The sequence below is a fragment of the Heptranchias perlo genome, chromosome 20 (assembly GCF_035084215.1).
Source record: "Heptranchias perlo isolate sHepPer1 chromosome 20, sHepPer1.hap1, whole genome shotgun sequence".
In the NCBI taxonomy this organism is placed as follows: domain Eukaryota; kingdom Metazoa; phylum Chordata; class Chondrichthyes; order Hexanchiformes; family Hexanchidae; genus Heptranchias; species Heptranchias perlo.
The window spans coordinates 6,192,127-6,206,846 of NC_090344.1; the positions used below are offsets into that span (position 1 = coordinate 6,192,127).

The window sequence follows — 14,720 nt, forward strand, 5'->3', positions numbered from 1 at the left end:
TGTGCACCGAGAGAATCAAGGAATCAGGCAGGAAAGTGGAGTTAAGGTTGAAGATCAGCCATGTACTTACTGAATGGCAGAGCAGGCCCGAGGGGCCGTATAGCCCACTCCTGCTACTATTTCTTATGCCCTCTTGTTCTGGATTCCTCCTCCAGAAGAAATCATTTCTCTGTATCTACCTTATTGTATACCTTTATTATTTTAAACATCTCGATGAGATCACATCTCAATGTTATAAACTCATTGAAATAAAAACCAAGTTTATGCCACCCGTCCTCATAATTTAATCCTTCTAACACAGGTGTCATTCTGGTGAATCTGCACTGTATCTTTCCCAAGGCCGATTGATCTCTCTCTCGGTTCGGTGCCCAGTTGTTCAGGTGGGGTCTGACCAAGGTTCTTTACAACTGAAGCATCACTTCTTTATTCCAACCCCACTCAAGATAAAGGTCAACATTCAATTAGACTTGTTGATTATTGTCAAGATTTGTAAGGAATTTTCAAAGGATTCGAGGGGATCTGAGAGTTGGGATTTTTCTTTATTCTGTGATGCATTTTGGTAGTTTGAATCGTGCCAGGACCTGCTCCGTTAATGGTAGGGCGTTGGGGAGAGTTATAGAACAAAGAGATCTAGGAGTACAGGTTCATAGCTCCTTGAAAGTGGAGTCACAGGTGGATAGGGTGGTGAAGAAGGCATTGAGCTTGCTTGGTTTCATTGGTCAGAACATTGAATACAGGAGTTGGGATGTCTTATTGAAGTTGTAAAAGACATTAGTAAGGCCACACTTGGAATACTGTGTACAATTCTGATCACCCTATTATGGAAAGGATATTATTAAACTAGAAAGAGTGCAGAAAAGATTTACTAGGATGCTACCAGGACTTGATGGTTTGACTTATAGGGAGAGGTTGGATAGGCTGAGACTTTTTTCCTTGGAGAGTAGGGTGATCTGATAGAAGTCTATAAAATAATGAGGGGCATAGATAAGGTAGATAGTCAAAATCTTTTCCCAAATGTAGGGGAGTCTATAACGAGGGGGCATAGATTTAAGGTGAGAGGGGAGAGATACAAAATGGTCCAGAGGGGCAATTTTTTTACTCAAAGGGTGGTGAGTGTCTGGAACGAGCTGCCAGAGGCAGTAATAGAGGCGGGTACAATTTTGTGTTTTAAAAAGCATTTGGACAGTTACATGGGTAAGATGGGTATAGAGGGATATGGGCCATGTGCAGGCAATTGGGACTAGCTTAGTGGTATAAACTGGGCGACATGGACATGTTGGGCCGAAGTGCCTGTTTCCATGTTGCAATCTTCTATGATTCTATGATTCTATGTCCACTCAAAGAGTTTGATAACAGAATTATTCCTTTGAATTTACTGCTGGATTATTGGGCCGTGATGTGTTTACTTGTTTGTATTTTGTTGAATACATTTGGAGAGTGGATTTAAATTTAAGCCGAGATTCCCATACCTGATGCTCTATTCACACATCGAAGGTCAACGAGATGCTGTGGGACACACGATAAGTCCAGGAGCTGAAAGTGATTCACAGACTGGGTTTTGTGTTTAGTGATCCCGGGTACATTACTGATACCTTCCCTGGATCCCAAGGCTGGGAGAGGCACTCGGGAAGGACCGGGGAACTGGGACTTGGCCATGAGAGTAATTGAAGGTATGTGAACTGAAATAATGTACAGTGAGAAAGGAGGAAGACATAATAATCGGTCATTCGGACATCAATTAGTCTCTTATCTTGAATTCATCAAGTAATTGACCCATTCTGTTTGTAACAAAGTTGATTTATTTGACATATATCCAGAATATTGAATTTCAGCCCAGTTATAGCGGTTATTGACATCAGCAGAAACAAATCCCAACTTCCAGAATGAAGTTCTGCTGCTGAAACCCTCATCCGTGCCTTTGTTTGACTCGAGACTCGACTGTTTCACGAGTCTGAACATGTCAACAGGCGCACGGTGAACAATCACCAAAGACAATCCTTTCTATCACTTCCCTTCGATAGCTCAGCTGGTAGAGCGGAGGACTGTAGTGAATTAAACCAAAGTAAAGTCATCCTGAGGTCGCTGGTTCAATTCCGGCTCGAAGGAGTGAGTGTACTTTTGGAATAAGCAACAATTACCTCAAGGTCGCTCTCTGAACTTTGCAGGCAGCTCACAGATTAACATGTTGCCACTGAGTCACAGGACACCACTTTTCATTTCTCAAATCTTGAAGCTTTCTGTGTGTGCCCGAGCACGGCTGTTTCACTCGAGCATTTCCCTCTGCTCACCAGCAGGGAGTGCCTTTGAGCAGCAACACTTCAAATCGCCCTCAATTTCAGGCAAAAAGGTCTTCGATCAGTCAGTCAGTCAGTGCTCACGCTGCTCCCTCAAGCTCGGGCGGCTGTTGCTTTCCGGTGACCTCGTCTTCCTTCCGCAGGCTCAGGCTCTTCTCAGCATCATTCATTACTGTGGCTTCCCGTTCTGCTGTTCCTCACTTGCTGATGCTGGATACCGCCGATTAGAGCAAAGTATTTAATATATTCAGGGATCCATAACCCAAGGCAAGATTTCTCTGCTGGTCGTGGAGCAGCTTGGAGGCGAGTGTGAGGCAGGAACTGTGAAGGGCGATTTACAAACAGCAAACGAGGTTTAGCTCAACTGGCAGATCGCTCACTTGGCATGTGAGAAGTAGTGGGATCGTTGATTATATTCTCCACTCACCGATTGTCTTGGTGCAATTATACAGAAACAAGAGTGTTGTCAGCGAGTCCATAGCCCATGCACTTCCTAATCTTCGCTGTGTGTTTGGGTGCAGAGAGGTCAAGAGGCAGCAAATCTGCAGTAAGCAAAAGTTCTTGATTTTGCTCTGCAGCAAAGATGGAAAGATGAGGTGAGAGATAGAAAAAAAGCTTTGTAATCCCTGATGCCTTCTCTGAAGATTGAATTCAGGACCTTCAGATTTTGACACTGATGCACTGCTTGCTGCAATAAGAAGGCACTTACCAGGTATGCAGCCAGGCAGCATCAGCAATTAGGACAGCTATAAAATAATGCACAGTTTGCAAAAAAAAACATCTGAGCCAGGAAGGAATCAAACCGATAGTCTTCTGATCCGTAGGCAGATGCGTTATCAATTGGACCACTCACCCAGGTTATAGTGAGGAAGTAGCAGAGGGAGGCAGTGGGCATGGCGGAGGTACTAAACAAATACTTTGCATCTGTCTTCACCATGGAAGAAAATGCTGCCAGAGTGTCAGTAAAGGAAGATGTCGTTGAGATACTGGATTGGCTAAAAATCATAAAGAGGAGGTACTTGAAAGGCTGGCTGTACTTAAAGTAGAAACGTAACCTGGTCCGGATGGGATGCATCCTCGGTTAGTGAGGGAAGTAACGGTGGAAATTGCAGAGGTACTGGCCATAATCTTCCAAACATCCTTAGATATGGGGGTGATGCCAGAGGACTGGAGAATTGCAAATGTAACACCATTGTTCAAGAAAGGGTGAAAGACAAAACCCAGCGTCTACAGACCAGTCAGTTTAACCTCGGCAGTGGAGAAAGTTCCAGCAACGATAATCGGGGACAGAATTAGCAGTCACTTGGACAAGGATTAGGGAAAGCCAGCACGGATTTGTTAAAGGCAAATCGTGTTTAACTAACTTGATACAGTTTTTTGATAAGGTAACAGAGAGGGTCGATGAGGGAAATGCAGTTGATGTGGTGTGTATGGACTTTAAAAAAGGCATTCGATAAAGTGCCGCCTAATGGGCTTGTCATCAAGATTGAAGCCCATGGAATAAAAGGGGCAGTAGCAGCATGGATACAGAATTGGCCAAATAACAGGAAACAGAATGTAGTGGTGAACAGCTGTTTTTCGGAATGGAGGGAGGTATACAACGGTGTTCCCCAGGGGTCGGTGCTGGGACCACTGCTTTTCTTGATATACATTAATGACTTGGACTTGGGTATACAGGGCACAACTTCCAAATTCTTGCTACCAAAATGCTCCAATTCACTGTCATCTGCATTAAAATTCATTGGCCAATTATACACCCATTTTGCAAGTTTATTAATGTATTTTGTATTTGGTCACAATCTTCATCAATATTATCCAAACTCCACCCCACCCCGCCAATCTGGTGTCATCTGTTAATTTTGAAATTGTACTTCCGATTCCCGAGTCCAAATCATTTATGTGAATTGTGAACAGTGGTCCCTGAACCAATCCTTGTGGAACATCACTTTCCACCTTATACAGTGTGAGTAGCTACATTTAACCCCTGCTATCTGTTTTAGAGCAGTAGTCAAGAGAAATTTCTTTACATAGGGAGTAGGCAGTCTGTGGAATTCACTTCCACGGTTAGTGTTTGGGGCACACAGTTCTGTAATGACAAGTGGTCCTCATGTTTTTATCCAAGACAGGCCTCAGCCCAGTCATTTACTCCAAATGTTGGTGCAATAGTTCAAGCTCAGAGGCGCCAGGTATCGGGAGCAGCAGTAGCAGAAAACAACATCTTAATGTATGGAAGTAACAATAGAGTTCATTTTCATCTCTTTCCAGTTTAATAACTTTTGCTGAATGTGACCCAGGCCAAGTGTCATGATATCGGGTCAGGTTCACCATAGGAAATGAGTTTGACACCCCTGAGATAGACAATGTGAACCGGATTACCCTCATCCACTAACCCAGCAACTTCTTCAAAAAACTCAAGCAAGTTTGTGAGACACCATTTTCTTTCCCAGAAGCCGTGTTGAGTATCTCTAATGGCCCCTTCTCTTTCCCCGTGATCATAAACAGCATCTCTTAGGATCCCTTCAAGCATCTTCCCTCAGATCGATGTCACACTGATGGGCCTGTCTTTCACTGGCTCTGATTTGTCTCCTTTCATGAAAATGGGAACTACGTGAGCTACCTTCCAATCTCAGGGGACAATCCCTGACTCTATTGAGCTGTTGAAGATACAGGCAAGGGGCTCACAGAGCACCCGTCCCATCTCTTTAAACACCCGGGGGTGGATATCATCTGGACCTGGAGCACAAAGTATTTTGAGATTTCATATTTTATCCAAGATGACATCCCTTTCTATTTTAATATTTATGATGTTATTGTTGACAGCACATCCCACAGCTGGAATCTGAGCATCATCCACAGGAGTGTAGGCTGATGAGAAATAGTCATTTAACAGCTTTTGAGGGGGTGACTAGGCGTGTGGATGAGGGTAACGCAGTGGATGTGGTATACATGGATTTCAGTAAGGCCTTCGATAAAGTCCCCCACAGGAGACTGGTCAAGAAGGTACGAGCCCATGGAATCCAGGGTGCCTTGGCACTTTGGATACAAAACTGGCTTAGTGGCAGAAGGCAGAGGGTGATGCTCGAAGGTTGTTTTTGTGACTGGAAGCCTGTGGCCAGTGGGGTACCACAGGGATCGGTGCTGGGTCCCTTGCTGTTTGTGGTCTACATTAATGACTTGGATATGAATGTAAAAGGTATGATCAGTAAGTTCGCTGATGATACAAAAATTGGTAGGGTGGTAAATAGCGAGGAGGATAGCCTCAGTCTGCAGGACGATATAGATGGGTTGGTCAGATGGGCGGAACAGTGGCAAATGGAATTTAACCCGGAAAAGTGCGAGGTGATGCACTTTGGAGGGACTAACAAGGCAAGGGAATACACAATGAATGGGAGGACCCTAGGCAAGACAGAGGGTCAGAGGGATCTTGGTGTGCAAGTTCACAGATCCCTGAAGGCGGCGGAACAGGTAGATAAGGTGGTAAAGAAGGCATATGGGATACTTGCCTTTATTAGCCGAGGCATAGAATATAAGAGCAAGGAGGTTATGATGGAACTGTATAAAACACTGGTTAGGCCACAGCTGGAGTACTGTGTGCAGTTCTGGTCGCCACACTACAGGAAGGATGTGATCGCTTTGGAGAGGGTGCAGAGGAGATTCACCAGGATGCTACCAGGGCTGGAGCGCTTCAGCTATGAAGAGAGACTGGGAAGATTGGGTTTGTTTTCCTTGGAGCAGAGGAGGCTGAGGGGGGACATGATTGAGGTGTACAAAATTATGAGGGGCACAGATAGGATGGATACTAAGGAGCTTTTTCCCTTCGTTGAGGGTACTATAACAAGGGGACATAGATTCAAGGTAAAAGGCAGGAGGTTTAGAGGGGATTTGAGAAAGAACTTTTTCACCCAGAGGGTGGTTGGAGTCTGGAACTCACTGCCTGAAAGGGTTGTGGAGGCAGGAACCCTCACAACATTCAAGAAGCATTTGGATGAGCACTTGAAATGCCATAGCATACAAGGCTACGGACCAAATGCTGGAATATGGGATTAGAGTAGACAGGGCTGATGGCCGGCGCGGACACGATGGGCCGAAGGGCCTCTATCCGTGCTGTATAACTCTATGACTCTATGACTAGCTCTGCTATAGCCCGGGAATCTGTCCTGAACTGTCTTTCAGTGGCCCTAAACCATCTTTAATGGTCTTCTGAATCCTGACCTAGCTGGAAAGACGTTTGCTATTATTCCCACAATTGTGCACCATCTTCTTTTCCAAAGATCTCTTAGATTCTCTAATGGCTGCTTGTGTCTCCCTCAATTGTGGGTGATATTTGACCAAATTCTCCTGTAAACTGAATTGATCCTGATCCGATCTGGGTTAAATGTAAGACAGTTCAGGGAGTCGGGAATCATTCACCCCGAGACCTACACTGACAGGTAAAACCCCAGATGGTTCCTTAGTAAGGATTCCTCTGGTTCCTCGGCATATATTTGTCAGGATACTGAAACCCAGCTTTCTTACAGTCCACTCCTGGAGGCCCCACTCCCTGAGCCTGCAACCTTCAGCAGTGTCAGTGGTGGAGTTCCGCAGTGGGAGTGATCCCAGAGTAACTGTCGGGATCGCCCCCACCCTGTGGATGGTCCGGGTCGTGTATTTTTAGTGATCCTGGTGTCTAACACGCACACATCAATAAAACCGTGAATTCTGGAAACACACCGCAGGTCCTTCTTTATCTGGAGATTGAATGACTGTTGTATAATTGTACCAGCAGTTAACAGGCTCCTGGGAACTCCTCCCTCTGCTATTTTAATGCAGACTTTAACTCATTTATTTTAACGGGATTAATTAAATGAGTTAACACCTGCCTTAAATGGTAGACTCAGGACTGTCACTCAAACAGTTGAAATCTCCATAGAATAATTACCACAGTCATTTTTAGACTGGATGCCTCACAGCGACTTTACTGTCAGAGAAGGGAGACGAGAAAGACCAAAGTGCCGTTTGCCCCTCTCAGTGTGGCCCTGAAGGACTGTGTCCAGGCTGAAGTTCTGTTCCCACCGGACGATCCTCCCCCTAGATTGTCCTTTCTGAGCTCCAGTCAGGTGATGCTAAACACTCAGGTGGGAAAGACCAAAATCTACAACAAGGTGTTGAAAATAAAGCTGATTTATTTAAGAGATATCCAGAATATTAAACTCCAGCCCAGTTATCGGGGTTATTGACATCAGAAGAAACAAACCCCAACTGTCAGAATGAACATGGTTCAGTCCTGGATGTGATTAACAGCAGAATCCAACCCCTGCAGTCATATGTGAACTCGCTGGTGTCTCAGCACGTGTGATGACTGAGTGAATCCCTTCCCACACACGGAGCAGGTGAACAGTCTCTCCCCAATGGGCATGTGTTGATGTGTCAGCAGTTCATTTCTGCTTTTAAAGCTCTTCTCACAGTCAGTGAATTAAAAGGTCACTCAATAGTGTGAACAAGTTGATGTTTCAGAAGGTGGGATGAATTAGTGAATCCCTTCCCACACACGGAGCAGGTGAACAGCCTTTCCCCAGTGTGAGTGCGTTGATGTCTCAGCAGTTTGTTTCTGATTTTAAATCTCTTCCCAAAGTCAGAACATTTAAAGGTCTCTCACCAGTGTGAACTCGCTGGTGTCTCAGCAGGGTGGATGACCGAGTGAATCCCTTCCCACACACGGAGCAGGTGAATGGCCTCTCCCCAGTGTGAGTGCGCTGGTGTGTCAGCAGATCAATTTTTCTTTTAAATCTCTTCTCACAATCAGAACATTTAAAAGGTCTCTCGTCGGAGTGAACTCGCTGGTGTGACAGAAGGTGGGATGACCGAGTAAATCTCTTCTCACACAAGGAGCAGGTGAACGGCCTCTCCCCAGTGTGAGTGCGTTGGTGTCTCACCATTTTGTTTCTGATTTTAAATCTCTTCTCACAGTCAGGACATTTAAAAGGTCTCTCATCAGTGTGAACTTGCTGGTGTTGCAGAAGGTGTGATGAATGAGTGAATCTCTTCTTACACACAGAGCAGATGAGCGGTCTCTCCCCAGTGTGAACTCGCTGGTGTATCAGCAGGTTGGATGACCAAGTGAATCCCTTCCCACACACGGAGCAGGTGAATGGCCTCTCCCCAGTGTGAACTCGCTGGTGTGACAGAAGGTGGGATGACCGAGTGAATCCCTTCCCACACACGAAGCAGGTGAACGGTCTCTCCCCAGTGTGAACTCGCTGGTGTGATAGAAGGTCTGATGACCGAGTGAATCCCTTCCCACACGCAGAGCAGGTGAACGGCTTCTCCCCAGTGTGACTGCGTTGGTGTGTCAGAAGATTAATTTTGCTTTTAAATCTCTTCTCACAGTCAGAACATTTAAAAGGTCTCTCATCAGTGTGAACTCGCTGGTGTCTCAGCAGGTTGGATGACCAAGTAAATCTCTTCTCACACACGGTGCAGGTGAACGGCCTCTCCCCAGTGTGAGTGCGTTGGTGTCTCAGTAGTTCGTTTCTGGTTTTAAATCTCTTCGCACAGTCAGAACATTTAAAAGGTCTCTCATCAGTGTGAACTTGCTGGTGTTGCAGAAGGTGTGATGAATGAGTGAATCTGTTCTTACACACGGAGCAGGAGAACGGCCTCTCCCCAGTGTGAGTGCGTTGGTGTCTCAGTAGTTCGTTTCTGGTTTTAAATCTCTTCCCACAGTCAGAACATTTAAAAGGTCTCTCTTCAGAGTGAACTCGCTGGTGTCTCTGTAGGTGGGATGACCGAGTAAATCTCTTCTTACACACGGAGCAGGTGAACGGCCTCTCCCCAGTGTGAACTCGTTGGTGTGTCAGCAGGGTGGATGACCGAGTGAATCCCTTCCCACAAACGGAGCAGGTGAACGGCCTCTCCCCAGTGTGAGTGTGTTGGTGTGTCAGCAGGTTACTTTTGCTTTTAAACCTCTTCTCACAGTCCGAACATTTAAAAGGTCTCTCATCAAAGTGAAATCGCTGGTGTGTCAGGAGGGTGTATGACTGAGTGAATCCCTTCCCACACACGGAGCAGGTGAACGGTCTCTCCCCGGTGTGATTGCGTCGATGAATTTCCAGCTTTGAAGGGGAATTGAATCCCTTCCCACAGTCCCCACATTTCCACGGTTTCTCCGTGGTCCGGGTGTCCTTGTGTCTCTCCAGGTTGGACGATCAGTTGAAGCCTCGTCCACACACAGAACACGTGTACGGTTTCTCCCCGCTGTGAATGGTCTGATGTTTTTGCAGACTGTGTAACTGGTTAAAGCTCTTTCCACAGTCAGTGCACTGGAACACTCTCACTCGGGTGTGTGTGTCTCGGTGCTTTTCCACTCACACTGATGTTTGAAATCTTCTCCCAGAGATAGAACAGACAAACATTTCTGCTTCCACATTCAAAAGCCGATGATATTCAGGTCCTGATGAATCGAGTGACTCTGTCAGATCGTGACGTGATCTTTGGTTTGAGTTTCCTGTCTGCAAATCCTCCCCTTCTCATACCCTGTAAAAGGAGTTTATAAAAATTATCACTGTAAATACAGGATAGAAATTCAGATCAGATAACTCTACTTTCTATGGAACATTCTTTACTCTCTTATTCCTTTAAGCTGTAAATCCCCGTCCCACACACTCTCCCTCCTCCCTGTGCTGAAATCCAAACCCATCGCATCATCTTTCAGTGGCCCTAAACCCTGAGTGAAAGGTTGAGAGGAATGTGAGAGTGAGTGTGAGAGAGTGAATGTGAGAAAGTGCATGTGAGAAAGTGAATGTGAGAGAGTGAATGTGAGTGCAGCAGTGAGCTCGGTGTGGAGAATGAAGTGGGGCAGGTGGAGCATGTTTCAGTGGGGCAGCAGTGATCATAATCTCATTCGGTTTCGAACAGTTATGGAAAAGGACAGGGGACAGTCAAATGTGAAAATTCTTAACTGGAGGAGGGCTAATTTCATGAGTCAAAAAGGGATCTTGTCCAGGTGAATTGGTGTCAAAAATTGGCAGGCAGAACAGTAATTGAACAATGGGAGGCCTTCAAGGAGGAGTGGGTTGAGAGTAGACAGATTCCCACGAGGAGGAACGGAATGGCATCCAGAGCTGGAGCTCCCTGGATGACTGAAGATATAGAAAATACCATTTCTCCTTCATTTACAGACGCTCCCTGACTGATCACTATTTCTCCTTCATTTACAGACGCTCACTGACCGATCACCATTTCTCCTTCATTTGCAGACGCTCCCTGACCGATCACCAGTTCTCCTTCATTTACACACACTCCCTGACTGATCACTATTTCTCCATCATTTACACACACTCCCTGACCGATCACCATTTCTCCTTCATTTACAGACGCTCCCTGACCGATCACCATTTATCCTTCATTTACTGACTCTCCCTGACCGATCACCGTTTCTCCTTCATTTACACACACTCCCTGACCGATCACCGTTTCTCCTTCATTTACACACACTCCCTGACCGATCACGATTTCTCCATCATTTACAGACACTCCCTGACCTATCACCATTTCTCCTTCATTTACAGACTCTCCCTGACCGATCACGATTTCTCCTTCATTTACAGACTCTCCCTGACCTATCACCATTTCTCCTTCATTTACACACACTCCCTGACCGATAACCATTTCTCCTTCATTTACAGACGCTCCCTGACCAATCACCATTTCTCCTTCATTTACAGACGCTCCCTGAGAAGTCCCAGTTTACACCGCGCAGGCGCGGGTCCGCGGCCTTTTGTTGAGAGTTGGTCCGGAGCGAAACGGGAGAAACCGGAAACCGGCGGGTAGTGAGGGGGGATAATGTTCACTGTTTTATATTCGGGTCTGGGGCCGCACTCGGGGTTTGTAAAGCCTGAGCCTGGGCCTGAGCCCGGACCCGGGCCCCGGGGTTTATTGATCCTCTTGCTCCGATCCTCTCACCTGCACCGAACGCGCTCCTCCCGCAGCCTCGACTGACCGCGCATGCTCAGGACACACTGCCCGATAATGAGTCACTACTGCGCCTGCGCACTGGGCTCCACTGATTCAGATAGGGCACAATCTTTACCGCGCTGCATGCTGGGTGGTACAGCCGCCATTGATATTCTTAAAATCTGGCCCAAAAGCAAAGACATTGGATGCAGAGAGATCGCGTTTGGACCTCGGATGAAGGAACAGAGTATCTTGTGGCAAATTTGCTGATGATACAAAGATCGGTGGAAAAGCAAGTTGCGATGAGGATACAAAGTATCTGTGAAGGTATGTTAACAGGTTAAAGGAATGGGCAAAAAATTGGCAGATGGAATATAATGTGGGAAAATGTGAAGTCATCCACTTTGGGGAGCAATAATAAAAAAACAAATTATTATTTGAAAGGGGAAATACTACAAAATGCTGCGGTCCAGAGGGATCTGGGTGTCCTCGTGCATGAAACACAAGAAGTCAACATACAGGTGCAGCAGGTAATCAATAATTCAAAAGTTTAATATATTATATAAATAGTTCAATAGTTTAATTTACTATGTAAATAATTGAATTATTTAATTTATTGTATAAATTATTCAAGTGTTTAATTTATTACATGTATAATTTAATAGTTTAATTCATTATATAAATAATCCATTGTTTAATTTATTATATGAAGAATTCAATAGTTTAATTGATTATATAAGTAATTAAATAGTTTAATTTATTATATAAGTTATTGAGTCGTTTTATTTAATGTATAAATAATTCAATTGTTAAATTTATTCTCTAAATAATTCAACAGCTGATTCATTATATAAATAATTCAAGCGTTTAATTCATGATATAAATAAACTAATTTTTTAATTTACGATATTAATAATTTATTAGATAAACAATTTAATTGTTTAATTCATCAAATAATTCACGTGTCATATTTATTATATAAATAATTCAAGTGTTTAAATTATTATATAAATTAAATTGTTCTTTTATTGTATAAATAATTCAAGTGTTTAATTATATAAATAACTCAATAGTTTAATTCATTATATAAATATAATAATTGTTTAATTTATGATATAAATAATTCAATTGTTTAAATTATTATGTGAACAATTCAAGTGTTTAATTTATTATATAAATAATTCAATAGTTCAACTCATTATATAATCAATTGTTTAATTTATTATATAAAGATGAGTGTTTCATTTATTAATTAAATTGTTTAATTTATGACATAAATAATTCGATTGATTAAATTATACAAATAATTCAATCGTTTAATTTATTATGTCATTAGTTGAATTGTTTAATTTATTATATAAATTATTCAAGTGTTTAATTTATGATATGAATAATTCAAATGTTTCATTTATTATAAAGAGAATTCAATAGTTTAAATTATTCGATTGATTAATTTATTATGGAAATAACCAAGAGTTTAATTTATTACATCAAACATTCAATAGCTAAATTTACGTTATAAATAATTCAATAGTTTAATTCATCCTATCAATTATTCAGGTGTTTAATTTTACATAAATAATTCAAGCGTTTAATTCATGATATAAATAAACGAATTGTTTAATTTACGATATTAATAATTTATTCGATAAACAATTTAATTGTTTAATTCATTAAATAATTCACGTGTCAAATTTATTATATAAATAATTCAAGTGTTTAAATTATTATATAAATTAAATTGTTCTTTTATTGTATAGATAATTCAAGTGTTTAATTATATAAATAACTCAATAGCTTAATTCATTATATAAATATAATAATTGTTTAATTTATGATACAAATAATTCAATTGTTTAAATTATTATGTGAACAATTCAAGTGTTTAATTTATTATATAAAAAATTAAATAGTTCAACTCATTATATAATCAATTGTTTAATTTATTATGTAAAGTCTAGTGTTTCATTTATTAATTAAATTGTTTCTTTATTATATAAATGATTCAATTGTTTAATTTATTCTCTAAATAATTCGTTTGATTAAATTATATAAATAATCCAATAGTTTAATTTATTATATAAATTATTCAAGTAATTTATGATATGAATAATTCAAATATTTCATTTATTATAAAGAGAATTCAATAGTTTAAATTATTCGATTGATTAATTCATTATAGAAATAACCAAGAGATTAATTTATTATATAAAACATTCAACAGCTAAATTTATTATATAAATAATTCAATAGTTTAATTCATCATCTAAATTGTTCAAGTGTTTAATTTTATATGAATAATTCAATAGTTTAATATATTATATAATTAATAAACTGTTTAATTTTTTGTTTAAATAATTGAATTGTTTAATTTATTATATAAATAATTCAATTGATTAATATATTAGATACATAATTCAGTAGTTTAATTATATAAAAAATTCAAGTGTATAATTCACTATATAAATAGTTCAGTTGTTTAATTTATTATATAAATAATTCAATTGGTGAATTTATTATACAAATAAACAAGTGTTTAATTTATTATATGAAACAGTCAAGTGTATAATTTATTACAAAAATAGTTCAATTGTTTACTTTATTATTTAAACATTTCAAGTGTTTAATTTATTATCTAAATAATTCACTAGTTTAATTTGTTAAATAAATAATTTAAAGGTTTTGTTTATTATATAAATAATTCAATAGTTTAATTCATAATATAAATAATCAATTGTTTAATTTCTTACATAACTACTTCAGTTGTTAAATTAAACTATTGAATTATTTTTATCATAAATTAATCATCTAAATAATTCAATTGATGAAATTATTGTACAAATAAACAAGTGTTTAATTTATTATCTAACTTTATTGTTTAATTTATTATCTAAAGAAGTCAAGTGCTTAATTTATTAGATAAATAACTCAATAGTTTAGTTTACTGTATAAACAATTGAAGTGTTTAATTTACTATATAAATTATTGAAGTGTTTAGTTTATCAAAAATAATTCTACAGCTTAATATATTACATAAATAATACAAGTGTTAAATTTATATATAAAGAAACAATTGTTTATTTTATTATATAAATAATTCAAGTGTTTCATTTATTATGTAAATAATTCAAGTGTTTCATTTATTATATAAAATAATCAAGTGTTAAATTTATTATGTAAATAATTGAACTGATTATTTGATTATCTGAATAATTCAATAGTTTAATTTATTATATGAATTAGCAAGTGTTTAATTTATTATGTAAATGATTCAAGTGTTAAAATTATTATATAAAGACGTCAAGTGTTTAAATTATATAATTAATTCAAAGGTATAATTTATGATATAAATAATTCAAGGGCTCGAATTCAGCAGGCCTGCGGGTTCCCAGCGGGTGGTCCTCCGGGAGCGTGGAAAACGCGCAGGGCGAATTGAACAGATTCAGCCCTGCTTCCGGGTTCTCCGCTCCCCAGCTGCGTGCCGGCCGGCTGCGC

The 14,720-nt window shown here is 40.3% G+C and overlaps 1 non-coding gene and 1 pseudogene across 1 annotated transcript; one reads left to right on the plus strand and one right to left on the minus strand.

Annotated features, from left to right (window-relative positions):
• The first annotated feature begins 2,011 nt into the window (after positions 1-2,011).
• On the plus strand, positions 2,012-2,106 carry trnay-gua (transfer RNA tyrosine (anticodon GUA)). Its single transcript has 2 exons — positions 2,012-2,048; positions 2,071-2,106. It is a non-coding gene; the product is annotated as a tRNA-Tyr (tRNA).
• A 5,190-nt stretch (positions 2,107-7,296) lies between these two features.
• Positions 7,297-11,392, minus strand: LOC137335586 (zinc finger protein 585A-like; annotated as a pseudogene).
• Between the last annotated feature and the right edge of the window lie 3,328 nt (positions 11,393-14,720).